Source organism: Kogia breviceps, chromosome 1, assembly GCF_026419965.1.
Source record: "Kogia breviceps isolate mKogBre1 chromosome 1, mKogBre1 haplotype 1, whole genome shotgun sequence".
NCBI lineage: Eukaryota > Metazoa > Chordata > Mammalia > Artiodactyla > Physeteridae > Kogia > Kogia breviceps.
The window spans coordinates 154,973,152-154,987,134 of NC_081310.1; the positions used below are offsets into that span (position 1 = coordinate 154,973,152).

At 39.4% G+C, this 13,983-nt stretch overlaps 1 long non-coding RNA gene across 1 annotated transcript in view; it reads left to right on the forward strand.

Annotated features, from left to right (window-relative positions):
- The window catches only part of LOC136792042 (uncharacterized), a 346,949-nt gene that overhangs the window by 240,234 nt on the left and 92,732 nt on the right, over positions 1-13,983 (forward strand). The window contains exon 2 of the long non-coding RNA XR_010835189.1: positions 405-510. This is a non-coding gene — a long non-coding RNA (uncharacterized lncRNA). The remainder of the gene's footprint in view (positions 1-404; positions 511-13,983) is intronic.

Genomic DNA, 13,983 nt, shown 5'->3' on the forward strand with positions numbered 1-13,983 from the left:
ATTGTAAAATTTTTGTTCTAATTATTTGAAAAATTCCACTGGTAATTTGATAGGGATTACATTGAATCTGTAGATATATTTGGGTGGTATAGTCATTTTCACTATGTTGATTCTTCCAATCCAAGAACATGGTATATGTCTCCATCTGTTTCCATCATCTTTGATTTCTTTCATCAGTGTTTTATAGTTGTCTGTGTACAGGTCTTTTGCCTCCTTAGGTAGGTTTATTCTTAGGTATTTTATTCTTTTTGTTGCAATGGTAAACGGGATTGTTTCCTTAATTTCTGTTTCTTATCTTTCATTGTTAGTATATAGGAATGCAAGAGATTTCTTTGTATTAATTTTGTATCCTGCAACTTTAGCAAATTCATTGATTTTCATATGACAGAAAATATTACTTGTAGGCCTGCATGATGAAAAATGTTAGAGGAAGTTGTTCAATCTGAAGGCAGATGACACCAGACGGAAACGGAGATCTACAAGATTAAAGAACAGCATTGGAAATGCTGGGTAAGTAGAAAATATTTTTTTCCCATTTAAAAAATTATCTTTAAGAGAACACTGATTATTTAAAATAAAAAACGTAATAGTGTATTGTGAAGTTTTAATGTATGCAGAGGTAAAATATGAGTATCACAAAATAAGGGAGAAGAAGAAGTAAAAATACAGTTGACCCCTGAATAACACAGGCTTGAACTGTGCAGGTCCACTTATAAGCAAATTGTTTTCAATAGTAAATACTGCAGTACTACATGATCTATTGTTGACTGAATCCATGAATAGAGAATAGTAGATACAGAGAAACCAAGGATACATGGTTTATAAAGTCATATATTTATTGAATGTCAAAGTCACAGTTATCTAAATTGAGAATGGTGTTTACCATTTCCTCTCATTTTTCAGGGCTAGTGCTAGAAGGTGCTACACCAAGATTTAGGAGGGCTGACCGTGATGGGAAATAACAATAGGTGAGCTTTGAGTCTCTCCATCTGAGTGCTTGTCAAGAGCAAAGGAATGGAGATAAATATCAAACATGGACTAAATGACCCATTATAGAAACAAAGATTGAAGCAGCTTTATCTATGTTTTTTCTTGCATTTGATGTGTGTCTGTGTGTATGTTTGTGTGTGTATATACCAATTATTTCTTTTTTTTGGTCTTTCCCTTTTAATATTTTATAATATTTTATATGAGGAGTATTGATGGTAGTTGTCTTTCTATTTAGTTTTAAGGTTACTGAATTTCCATGGAATTGACTCATGGATATGGTAGTTGACAAGGCTTTAACTCATCTATTTTTTGAAAAAGATGAGAGGTTATTTGTATTAGAAAGAGGTTCATCATATTAGGTAGAATCGATTCTGCTATTGATAGAAGTTGAATATGACTAAAAGGGTGAGAGTGGATCTGGGTTGCAGAAGGCCAGACTTCTGCAAGTTACACTTGACCTACTCCCTTGATGACTGGCTTCCCTGCCTATTTAACCAGCGGGAGGAATTAGACTATAAAGCAGGGGTAGAAATGGAGAAAGGAGGAAGGTATGGAGGAAGGTCATTGTTCTTTAGTTTCTGCTTCTGGTTTTCTCCCTGGGAGAAATGGGTGTCTATGTCCTGCAGCTGCCTTTAGTAGATCTAGCAGAAGTAGATCTGGTGGGTGATGGCCGGTGACTGCCAGAGGCGAGGGGTTTCAGGGGTATGGGCATCAGGTGGTCAGGTAGTGGCAGCTATAGCAGCAGGAGCAGTGGCTGCCAGCTTGCTCAGCAGCTGCTCAGTCTGCAGTGAGTGCTCCTAGGCTCTGGTAGTATCACCTCCTTCCTTCTGTGCCTCCAGCTCTGTAGGTGGTAGAAACTAATCTCTGTCGTTATTTATCACACTGCCTCCCTTGACTTCCTTTGCCTTCAAATGCTTTTGCAATGAGGTGCTTGCATTACTCCCACCCTCTACCCACCACCCACTATTTGAAATCACTACTATGGCTTTGATTTTCCTGAGGAGACCCTGACTGATACAGGGGATGTGAGACGTTAAAGCAGCATAGATCAACTACTCTGTGAGGTACTTAGCACATCCCTGTCTCTTTGGCCACACCTCCCCTACTCCAGCTTCCTCCCTCCCAGGTCTTTGAGTGTGTTCAAACAGATAACACATTCCTAGCATTAAAAATGTTGAAGCTGGGATGCATTTATTAGGTATGGAGATAGTTTATATAACATTAAATGTCCCTTCTAATCCTAATATTTTAGAACAATGGTTTCCACCCTGTGGATCCCTGTGAGAGGCTATAGATTTTTTTGAAAGGGACTCATGAGCACAAGAATCTGTATGCTAAAAAAATGTCTAGCATCTCAAAGTATTATTGTTTTTTACAGAAGTGTATTATACTGTTAGGATTAATAAATTACAAATTATGCACGAGTGAATACATAGCTACCTTTATAACCATAGTTTTAAAAATTAACGTAAACTAATATCACTACTTTTCTCATTATGGCAGGGGGTAGATCCACAAATTCTTTTATGTTTAAAAAGGGATACTTTTACCTGAAAGGGTTGGAATCCATGAGACTCGAGATCTGACTTTCAAATATGGCATAGTTTCAAATTCAAGTGCCTCCATTTCAAGGTTCTAAAGCCTGCAGTGTTTAGAGGAGACTTTTCTGGGACCCATCTTTGATTAACAAGATTTTACTTATTTAAACTATATATTACTAAATAACTCAGATTTCATGTGCCTAAGTCATTTGGGAATTCCATAACAAATGGGCTTTTGATGGCAAGACAATTAATTTTATGTTTTTTAGTTTTTGTTTCCTACTAAAAAGGAAATTTAATTCTACCCTAAGAACTGGGAGAAAGCTTTGAGATTAGCAGTCAAATATGACTATAAGATGAGTTTATGGTATAGTTCTTTTTGTTCCCACTATCAATAGAAATGCTGCTGTTTCGTGTTAGATTAACTAATACGGTTATTTCTGTCATAAAGATGTCTAGTGACAATGTATTATGGTTGAAACAGGGAGAAATAATGTTTACTGGTGACCTACAAAGACTATGATGTGGAACCAGGACACACATACACAAATACATATACACACACAGATGCAAACACATAATTTTGTTTAACAGAGGGTCCAACAATGCAATAATTTGGCCAGGGCTAGACAGTTAATTGCAGAGGAGAGATTTAAATAGATGTTTGTTTTGTTAAGAGCTAGATTTGACACAAGATGTCTGGGTTTGGTCCACCAATAATTACATGTGTGACCTTGATTTAATCATTTTCTCTGGCCTCAGTTTCCTCATCTGTAAAATGGAAATAGTGGTACTGCCTCTATCATGGGGTGCTTTGAGAATTAAATATGATAATGCATATAATGTACATAGCATAGTGTCTGAGACATAGTGACCACTCTAAATATTCCTACTATTTTTATCCTACTCCATTTTCCTTAAAATTAGTATTAGTGAAATTGATGTTCAACCTAATTCTGTCACTAACAACAAAAGTTGTGCAAATCTGAGGAAGCCATTTTCAAGCTCTGACCTTTAGCTTTTTTCATCTGTGAAACAGAGATAATAATTCTTTCCCAGACTCTTTTGTAGGTTGTTTTAAAAAGAATTAAGTGAGATTAAGAGGTCAAAAATACTCTGTGCACAAACGTGATATATATATATGCTTCACATTCCTAAAAATTCATCTGTTTTAGGATTAAGGTATTGTCTTGTTTAAAGTTTTGATTTATTTACACATCTTCTTATATAATTTTAAGTGTCTTCAGGAAAGGGTGTGCAAGTGCTGTTTGAAACTCATCACTGCTTTCAACGTTTCCTCTTTTTCCTAGTGAAACACTCAATTTAGCAGTAGAGCAAACTGGACACTTTCTCACCATTTGTTTCTCCAGACACAGGAAGGGACAGTAACTTGGAGTCTCGAGCTGATGTAGAGGATGTTTCTTGATATCTTCAACTTGAACTTGTCTCATTTGACAGGAGAGTCTAACTTCTGCTTCCAGATCAGTTCTTTCAGTAAGGATCCACTTGTCAGAGACTGCATTTCATTTAGTGATCTTCCAGGCACCTCAAATCCTTTGTGGAAATAGCATGATCATGGTTATAAATATAAAGAGGCAAAAATAGCAACTTTCCTTGTGGTTGAGTACAACAAGTTAATTCAACATAGCCAGAATGAATTGAATTTGTGGAAGTTATCCCACCATATTATGATTTAAATGATTAATTGAAAGCCAGAGGATACATTACCCTTGCAAAAGAATTCTGAAATTTCTCTTTAGTTTACCCTTTTTTCTGTACCCTCTGGATTCATCCTTTTTCACCCAGGCTATCGCTGCAGTCTCTTAAATACACCCTCTCTAAATGTCTAGGCATTTTACAATCCAGTGTCTACCTGGTTGCCTGAGAGGGACATTTTTTCTGTTACAGATCTGAGCATGTTACTCTTTCAATTTCTCCCCATTACCTACAGGAAAAAAATGCACACCTTGTGCATAACAGTGCTCACAAGAAATATTAGCTTTCTACATCCCTTCATTGCTTTGCATGACACTGAAGGCTTTCAGTCTAGCTCTGCATGCTCTGACATTTCATATTCCTTGATTTTTCCACATTTACAAATTCCCAGCCATCCAAAACGTTTTGATATTCCCCAAAGAAGGTTTAAACTTCCATACTTCTATGCCCTTTTCCATTTTTTTCTCTCTTCCCCGCCTGTCAAATTTGTCTCCATCTTTCCAGAATCAGCTTCTTGTGCTGCAATTTTGTGAAGACTTACTTGCCTGCCCTCCTCCCACTGGGCAGGTTCAGCTCCCCTCCCTCTTGCTTTCAGAGCACCTGGTACGCAGTCATCTCTAAGATTGTCGTGAGTATCAGCCTGCAGTGTTTGCGCTCGTCTGCCTCTCCCTGTAGACTGTGAGTTCCTTGAGGGGAGAGACTGCCTATCTTCTTTTATTATTTGAGTCATTAGTGCCCAAAATATTTCCTGGCACAGAGTGTTAGACTGTAATGGCTCAGTGTTTAAACTACGATTCAGACAGGCTTGGGTGGGAAGTCCAACGTCATGACTCACTAGTTGTGTAATCTTGGGAAATTTACCTAATTCCACTTGATGTTAGCTTCCTCATCTGTAAAATGTAGACAAAATGCCTATCTCACAAGGATGTTCTCAAAATCAAATAAGTTAATATATGTATGAACTTTTAGAACAGTATCTGGCACGGTGACTCTGAACTCACTATTAGCAATTATTATTTATCGTTTTTATTATTATTGCTAGCTCTCACAATTGTTGGGAAGATTGCAAACGACTGCTCATATCTAGGAAGTGTTTGGCATAGTAACTGGCATAGAGTACATGTTCAATATAGATTAGATGTTTTCATCATTATTGATTTTATGATTAAAAATTGTTGAAGAGATGAATTTCCTGTTTTCTTAGCTATTGCCCATCAGAAACCATTCCTGGAAGTTGTGCTAGCTCCAAAACTCAGTATGTCCAAAATTTATCATAATATTTCCCTTAAAACCAGCTGATGTGAAAATGCTTGGTTGAGTAGCCACTTAAATACTTTCTTCTTCCCTCTCTCCCTCCCTTCATGACTCCTTCCTCCTTCCCTTTCTCCCTCCCTTCATGACTCCTTCCCCCTTTCCCCTCTCCTTCCTCTTCTAATTTCTTCCCCAATTATCCCATTTTAGTCACCTTTCTCTTGGTGTTTTGGGCTACAATCCCTGAAATTATTTTAACTCTGCCTCTCCTTTCCCTAGATATGATCTTTCACTGATTTCCATGATTTCAGGCTTTGAAATATGTCTAGGATACATATATTTCTTTTCCTATAGCCATTTCTTTGTTGAGGTTCACATCACCTGCCACCTGGATCACTTCCTGTTATTCTGCAGCCCCTCCAGGGTAGGGACCCAGCATCACCACAGTGCCGGGCACATAGTCAGGCATCAACACCAGAACTGCCAAGGGGGCACACAGGAACATTAACGAGTGAAGCCAACCAGGGAGCCATGGTGACTATGACATATGCAGTCATGTCTTATCTATAGGAAAATGTCACTATACAGGAAAGTGCCTGCCCATTGCTTCCATGTGGGAATGCTGGTGTCGCTGGACCTTCTGATATTTTAGGAAAAACTGCTAATCTGTACATGTAATCTACTGATTTGCAAATGATGGCAACTACTTCAAATTTTAAAATCCATCGTTTGGGCTGGACAAGCCAGGTCAGTTCTGGCATACGTGTAGAAAGGTCATGATGTCTAAGAAGGTGCTCAAGAGATGTTTACAAGAACAAATGGATCCAGGACACATCCCTCTCCTAGTCCTTTGCTCAATCTCTTTCTGCCTCCTGGATTTCCCCCTCTTAATTAATCCCATCTCAGAGTCCTGTGTATGTTTCTCTTTCTTCACACCTTTCATGACAATTGCTCATACCAATTGAGAACCTAGTGTGTTCCAAGCACTAAAGGTGAATTGATAATAAGGAAACATTATCCCTGAAACATTTGACGGGATCACAGACAAAGCCAGGCTGTTTATGGTAGTGTCAGATAGAAACAATAATGCTCCAACTATTTTAAAAAATCTAGCTCTCTTTTCTTTGGTACCATTGTCCTTGGAGGATAATTGTAAGTTAAATCGGATGTCCATGATTGAACTATAAGTATTTCACATTTTACTAGTGTTTAATCAGGGTGTAGGTTCCTCAATGGCAAGGAACTCACGTTAAACATGATTTATATTCAGAGCTCCTATAAATCAGCAGATAGGCAGGTATATAAATGACAACAAATAATTACCTACAAGTCAGTTAGGACAGGGAGTTGGTTAGTTATTAGACTTAGTTAAGAGGGGAATCATATTGATGCAAAATTCACATGACAATCTTTCAAAGTAGGGCCATGGGTCCACTGATTAGAGTCACCGACGACTCTCTTGAATGTGTGTGCTCATAAGCGCTAATATTTTCAGTTTCTCTAAAGTGAAGCAGGATATAAAGGATATTTTGAAGAAACTTGAATGTGTAAGCCTTCTAGATTTTTATAATTTTCTTCTAGTTTTTTACAATGGTTTTGCTCGCTACTAATTTGACGATAGTGTCTTTTACCACATTGTCTTTAAACAGTTGTTATATAGCGATCATCTGTATTTTTATATAAACAACAAATATCTGTATAAAAACATATATTTTTTTGTTTACATGATATTTAATTAATTTTTATAATGGCTTTCAGAAATTAGAATAAAGAGTATGGGAACAAATATCATTGATTTTTTTTTTTTTTTTTTTTTTTTTTTTTTTTTTTTTGCAGTATGCGGGCCTCTCACTATTGTGGCCTCTCCCATTGCGGAGCACAGGCTGCGGACGCGCAGGCTCAGCGGCCATGGTTCACAGGCCCAGCCGCTCCGCGGCATGTGGGATCCTCCCGGACCAGGGCACGAACCCGCGTCTCCTGCATCGGCAGGCGGATTCTCAACCACTGCGCCACCAGGGAAGCCCCTATCATTGATTTTTGATCAGCATATCACTGAACTGGGGGGAGATAGGTTCCTGATATGCTAGGGGCCAATCCACTAGCATTGGACATCCTCTGTACTATGGTGTGACTCCATCTTTTACAAAATGAATGGAAACTATTGATTCTATCAGGTCAGTTAGGCGAAGGTTTAGTTAAGACTACTCGATTACTACTGATTGGATTCAGGTAGCATTTGTTGGATTCTTTGTAATAATAAAAGTAAATAATAATAATTATTATTTCTCACCTATTTATATGGTCAGTGGGACTTCCAAGGTGCATTTACTTATATTATCGTACTCTCATGGAATCCCTGTGAGTAAGACATTTTTCCCTTTTGACAGATGAGGAATATAATTTTCAGACAGGTTGAAATGAGTTCCCTAAGAGCTCATAGCTTGAAAATAACAAGAGTGGAGGCTAGAACCCTGTCCCAGTCTGACCAAGTCCAGGGCTCTTCTTGCTCCCCTAGAGCTAACTCTTCAAACCAGGCTAAATGAACTCCAAAGACCCTTTCAGCTCTAACATGCTCTGATTCTGTGATATATTTGCAATATCCTGTGTACATCATCCATTCTACTGCTAAGAGCTAGCTAGCCCTATACAGCTCTGTGGACACTGGCTTGACAAGGAGGGGAGAAAGAGATTAAGTAGAGGGACCAATTAGTTTCAGATTGGTTGGGTAAATGTTTTACAACATCTTTGAGTCTGTCCCTCTATTCTTTGATGAATGACTCTTGCCTCTTTTTGACTGATTCATCCTGAGTGCTGAGTATTTTTCTCTTACCACATTAGCTGCCAGGTTTTTAGGCTATCCTCCCCCAGGAACGAGATGAGGTGAGACGTTGTTTGTACATGTGATCTGACTGAGCAATGCAACCAGGCTGAATATTCAGAAAGCCCTTCTGTGCTTGGAGCCTGCTTTCATGTCTTGGAAATCCTGATTTGTTTCAGGGTAGGGAAAATCCAAGCCGGCTTGCAGAGTGGAAATTAAAATCTTAAAACTATGTATGAAAATCAAATATTCCAAATGGCCTGGTTTCAACATCACCCTCCATCGTTGATCAAATGTAAAAGTTCTTGAAAAGAAGCAGGGGGATTTATGACTAGGTGTAGGACTGGGGAAAGCTTAGCGAATATTTATGGGTAACTTCAAGGAATTCCACTGACTGTGTTTTAGTCTGATTTTGTACCCTCAAGTTTCTGCTTTGGCAATTTCAAGCCTGCAAATGCTTATGGATTGAAAAATATTTTGGTTTGGCTGTATTCTGTTAACTTCTGAATTTGGTGGGGGTGGTGTGGGAGAGACACTGTATATATTTATTTGAACACATTTATCATGCTGTGTGTGAGTATGTGTGCATATGTTTTTATTCCTCTAGATTTAAGTCTATGACTTTCTTGAGGACAGGACCTTTGCTTTAACTATCTCTGTGCTCTCAGACTAATATAGTCTCTGGAAAATAGGAGGCACCCCATAAATGCCCTACCAATTCATATTGTTTAGTTAACTTTTGTTGAGCACCTTTTTATGTTAGGTCCTGCGCTGGCTGCTAAGGGGTTATGTAGACAAATGGAGAGAATGGGATTTTCAAAATAAACTGTACTTTAAAATGTAAAGGAATATAATTTAAAAGGCCAAGCCTAAAAACAGCTGGCCTTATACATTACAGTTGATTCCTGAATGACTCGGGGCACTGACCCTCTGTGCAGTTGAAAGTCTATGTATTACTTATAGTCGGCCCTCTGTATCCACGGTTCCTCCATATCTATGCTTCCGTATCCAGAAATTCAGCCAGGTGGGGATCTCTAGTACCGTCGAAAAAAACTCTATAAGTGACTCATGCAGTTCAAAAACATATTGTTCAAGGGTCAGCGGTAATTCCCTTTTTTGCAGCCTTCAGTAACTAGCCCTGCAGGGTTTCATCATTCCGTATACATATCTCAGGTGTATTAGGAAGAGGCAGGGAAGCCAATCAGTTTTATTCTCCTGTTGATTAATGAAGAATTAGAGAGATGTACACATACAACACTGGCTGTTGGATGGCTTCGTGACAATGGTGTAAACACCATCAACAAATTCCAAAGCACAAATACTAAAGTTTTAGGTATTTCCATGTAAATTATCTTACTTAATCCTCTCAATCGCTTTGCAGGACTGGCATTATTATATATATTTTTAAAATGCTGTTCCTATTCCTAGAAGATCTGTCTTCCCTTTTCAATCTGTTAAACACACCTCATCTTTCAGGAGCCAACCCCAATGACACCCCTTCTGTGATTCCTTTTCCTCTAATTCCAGCCAGATTCATAGGCTCCTTCCTTTCTGCTTCTGTAAGACTTTGTATATACCTCAAGCATGGTACTCAAGCAATTAAAGTCCTTTCTGCATGTTGGACCATGAGGTCCTCAAAGCAGCTTCCCTATCATTTTCCCCATCACATAAATAGCACTTCTACCCACCCAGTTGCTCAACCTGGAGCTCTAGGGGCTTTGCTTGCCCTCTTCTCTACCCTTTCATTCTACATCAATAAGTCACCAAGCCCTCTGCATTTTAACCCCAAATAAACTCCTCTCCAAACTCCTCTCATCTGCACTGCCTTCACTTTAGTTCTAGTCAACCTCGCTCGTCTCTTCAGACTGTGGTGACAGCCTCCTAATGGGTCTTATTGCTTCCACTCTCATGGCTCATGTGGTTCCCTTGCTCAAGATGGTCCAGTCAATTTCCATTGCAGCTAAACTAAAACCCAAAGATCTTCACATTGCATTTGGTATCCTGTGTGATCTGGCTTCTCCCCACCTCTCCAGCCCCATCTTACTGCTCTCTAAAATAGTTTGGCCTCTTCTTTGCCAAGTGCTTTTCTACCTCATGCTGTCCCCTCTTGCTACAATGCTCTTTCTGTCACTCTTCACCAAGCCATCTCCTGTTTACTCTTCAGATCTTAGCTCAAATGTTGCTTTCACAGAGTGGGCTTTACTAAGCTCCTGGGGTCCTCTTTAGAGAATTCTATTCTTTTTCTTTATAGCATCAATCAAAACTTGTATGCATGCATGTGTGTATATATTTGCTTATGTCTGTCTCCACTGCTGGAAAGCAAGATTTGTTGGGGAAGAGATGTATCCGTTTGTTGTTTTTTCACTATTACACATCAGTACTAAGTTAGTGCAAGAGTGTACAGTAGGAATTTACCAAATATGTATACAAATTAAATGATCAAATTATAAAAAATAAATTCTTCATGTATGATTATCACACCAATACTCTTGAATGGGTCCCTTATTTTTGTTTAGAGTGTTTCTCCGTGGTAAAGGTAACCTAAATATCTTTTGTTAAATATCCATTGGCTGTCAGTTTCCTTTGAGCCCCAACTTCCCCTCACCAAACAGCATTTGGAAGGTGCCAGTTGCACCATTTATGAGAAGCGCCCATCCGAAAATGTCCCTCTCCTGCCCATGCACCTGCAAGCTGTCCATCCCTGCACTCACCTGCCCCCAAAACCCCAGTGAAGACGGGTCTCTTCTTCACTTCCACAGGGCTGTTCGGCAAGCCATTTTAGCCCCATTTCATAATGAGGAAACTGAGGCAAACAAGATGTGAAGTGACTCAGCTGAGGTAGAGCAAGGCCCCCGGGCCGCCTGTAGAAGAAGGTAGATGAAACAGTGAGGGAAAATGGAGAGGAATTCAAGCCACATGCTTGGCCCAAGCTGGTAGCAAGGCCTGCTGCAGGTGACCACACGTAACCTCCTGTACTTCATCTAAAGCGCCCTGGTGTTCAGAGCAGGGAGCCCAAACGCAGCCAAATTGTTGCCAACAGAGAAATTCTCACAGTGAATGTTTCCCAGACAACATTGTTATTGAACGAATCCTAGCCAAATGAAAACACACACACAGTGGTTTCTTCTCATGCGTTTCCCTGCCTGTATATACATATATATTTTTCTCTTTTGTGTTCCTGACCACCCTGACATTATAGTTTTTACTTTGAGGACTTTTAAAAATAATTTCCCTGTAGCTCATTCATCTTCCTGTCCTGAGGTAGAGTACATTTTCACATTTTCCAGCCAGTCTTAATGTAGCAGAAACAATCAGAGGTGCTGCTATGTCTCTAGGTGCTGGAGGAGAGGGCAGAGTTGGAGCAGGTGGGCTGAGCCAATAAAAAGAGCTGGGAAACAGGAAACAGGAGAGGAATTTCCCCAGTTTGCCCTGTGCTGGAGCCCAGTCATGCTCCCCTGTGAAACCTAGCCAGGCACTGGTTTCCTATCCGATTCCTTCCTGGGCTTCAGATGTTGTTCCCGTCTTGGATCTTCCTTGCTCCCTGTCGCAGCCCCTCCGCCCATTCCCACACTGAACACTGCCTCCCATGTGTAAGACAGTACTGTCATCAAGCTCATTCCTGCTTCTTGCCCCAGATGCTGGCATGTTGGTTAGGCTGATGGCAAAGCGAGCATCAAATTTACAAAGATGCATCCTCCCCATCCCCACCAGTTTGCTCACTTTTGCAAGTAACCCAGGAGAGACCTCCCTCTGAATATAAAACAAAACAAAACCAATAAACAAACCCCCACATCCTTCGTTGGTCCTAAAGAATCCAGGATAATTTATTCCAACTTGTTTTATCTTTATTTCATCGTCCCAATCATGAGTCCATGAAATCCACCGGTAACTTGAGTTCCAGATTATCTTCCTGAAGTTAATCTCTGAGAATATCCTTCAGACTACTTCTGTGGTTTCCTCTGTGCCTTTACTGAATGCTCTTCCCTTTGCCTTGAATGACCTTCCCTAGGATGTTCCTGCCATTACCGAATCCTCTACACTTAAATCTAATTCTGCCTCCTCCACCATAAAGCTTTCTCTGAGGACATTAGCGCTAGAGTCGGTCCTCCAACACTGGAGTTTCTGGGTTTGAGCCCCAAGATACTCACTTGCTAAGCTATGCAATGTAGAACTATTTGCTTAATCTGTGCTCTAATTGCCATACCTGTGCAAAGAGAATAATATTAGTATGTATTTCATAAGACTGTTGAGAAGATTAACTGAGTTAAAATGAAGGGGTTAGAATAGTTAAGTACTCAATATCATCCTCTCTACACAATCAAGCTGGACTTCCAGAAAAATTAGTAGAGTTTTCATTCACTCCTTAAATATTTTTCAAGGTTATTAATGTCCTAGGCACTTGGTTAGGCACTGGAAAGAAGGTGCTCACAGGTAAGGATGCCGGTCTGCAGTAATGTATATTTGCCTCCTGTTCTCGCTCTCAGGTTGTAAAGGTTATGAAGGTAGAAACTTTCATTCCTTTCTGAAGACCCCACATACTAGTTTCTTAGTGAATGTACCCTAGATTGAATTATATTTTTCTATGGATTAAAGAAATATCATAGAGATGGGCCCTGAAGGACCCATATTTTACCATCTAATTGTCCCTGATCTCATAGAAGATATGGCTTTAAGGATAACATTTGATAACATATGAAACTCATATTGCATGTAATAGGATAATGTACTAATGATATAATCACCGCCACCACCACTGGCATTGGTATCACCACCACCCTCACCCTCATGTACGCTGCCGCCATCATCAGCATCACCTTTACCACCCCAAATGCCATCATGACAACCATAACCATTATATACACTATCATCACCATCACCACTATCATTATCACCACCACCATGGCCACCGCTATCACCACAAGCTCCACCACCCATCACCATAAATATATATAGTAATTATTATAATATTGACAAAACAAGTTAACAGACATTGCTGACTTTTGAGATTATCCAATAACTGTATCAGGTAGGAATTATTTTTATCTGCATTTGATGGGTGAGAAAGTGAGTTTCAAATGCAATTTCTTAATTTATACATTTTTCCATTTTAGAAAGAAAATGATACAATGATTTTGTAGAGTATGTTCTCTTTGTCCCTCCAGATCCACTTTTCACCCTTCTCCTTACTTGCTCCATACCCCATGAGGCTGACCTCAATAGACTGCATCATCTAGGTTCCCTTATTCTCTATCATTCAGCCAAGTTCAGCCAATGGAAACCACTAGCAGGAGACTGGAAGGAGGGAGAAGAGAGATGCAAATATTTATTCCCATTCATTCTACAGTTTTATAGAGGCTGTTCTTCCTATGGGACAGCTTTCTCCTGCAGCTCCAGCTTTCTCCTGGCTCCAGAAGCTGCTCCCTCCTCGTTCTTCTGAATTAGGAATAGTAACAACTTCTAGCTGTTGCTAAAGACCAGGTATTTTGTTGCTTCTCCTTAACCCTGCTCACACCTCTGAGAGTAGTCCTGTAATTAAATACTTTTCAGTGATCTCTTTGAGTATGCCACCTGTTTCCTGCCTGAACCCTGAATGATGCACTATAATATACAATATTATAATATATTATAATATATATTATATATTATAATATATAATATATTATATAT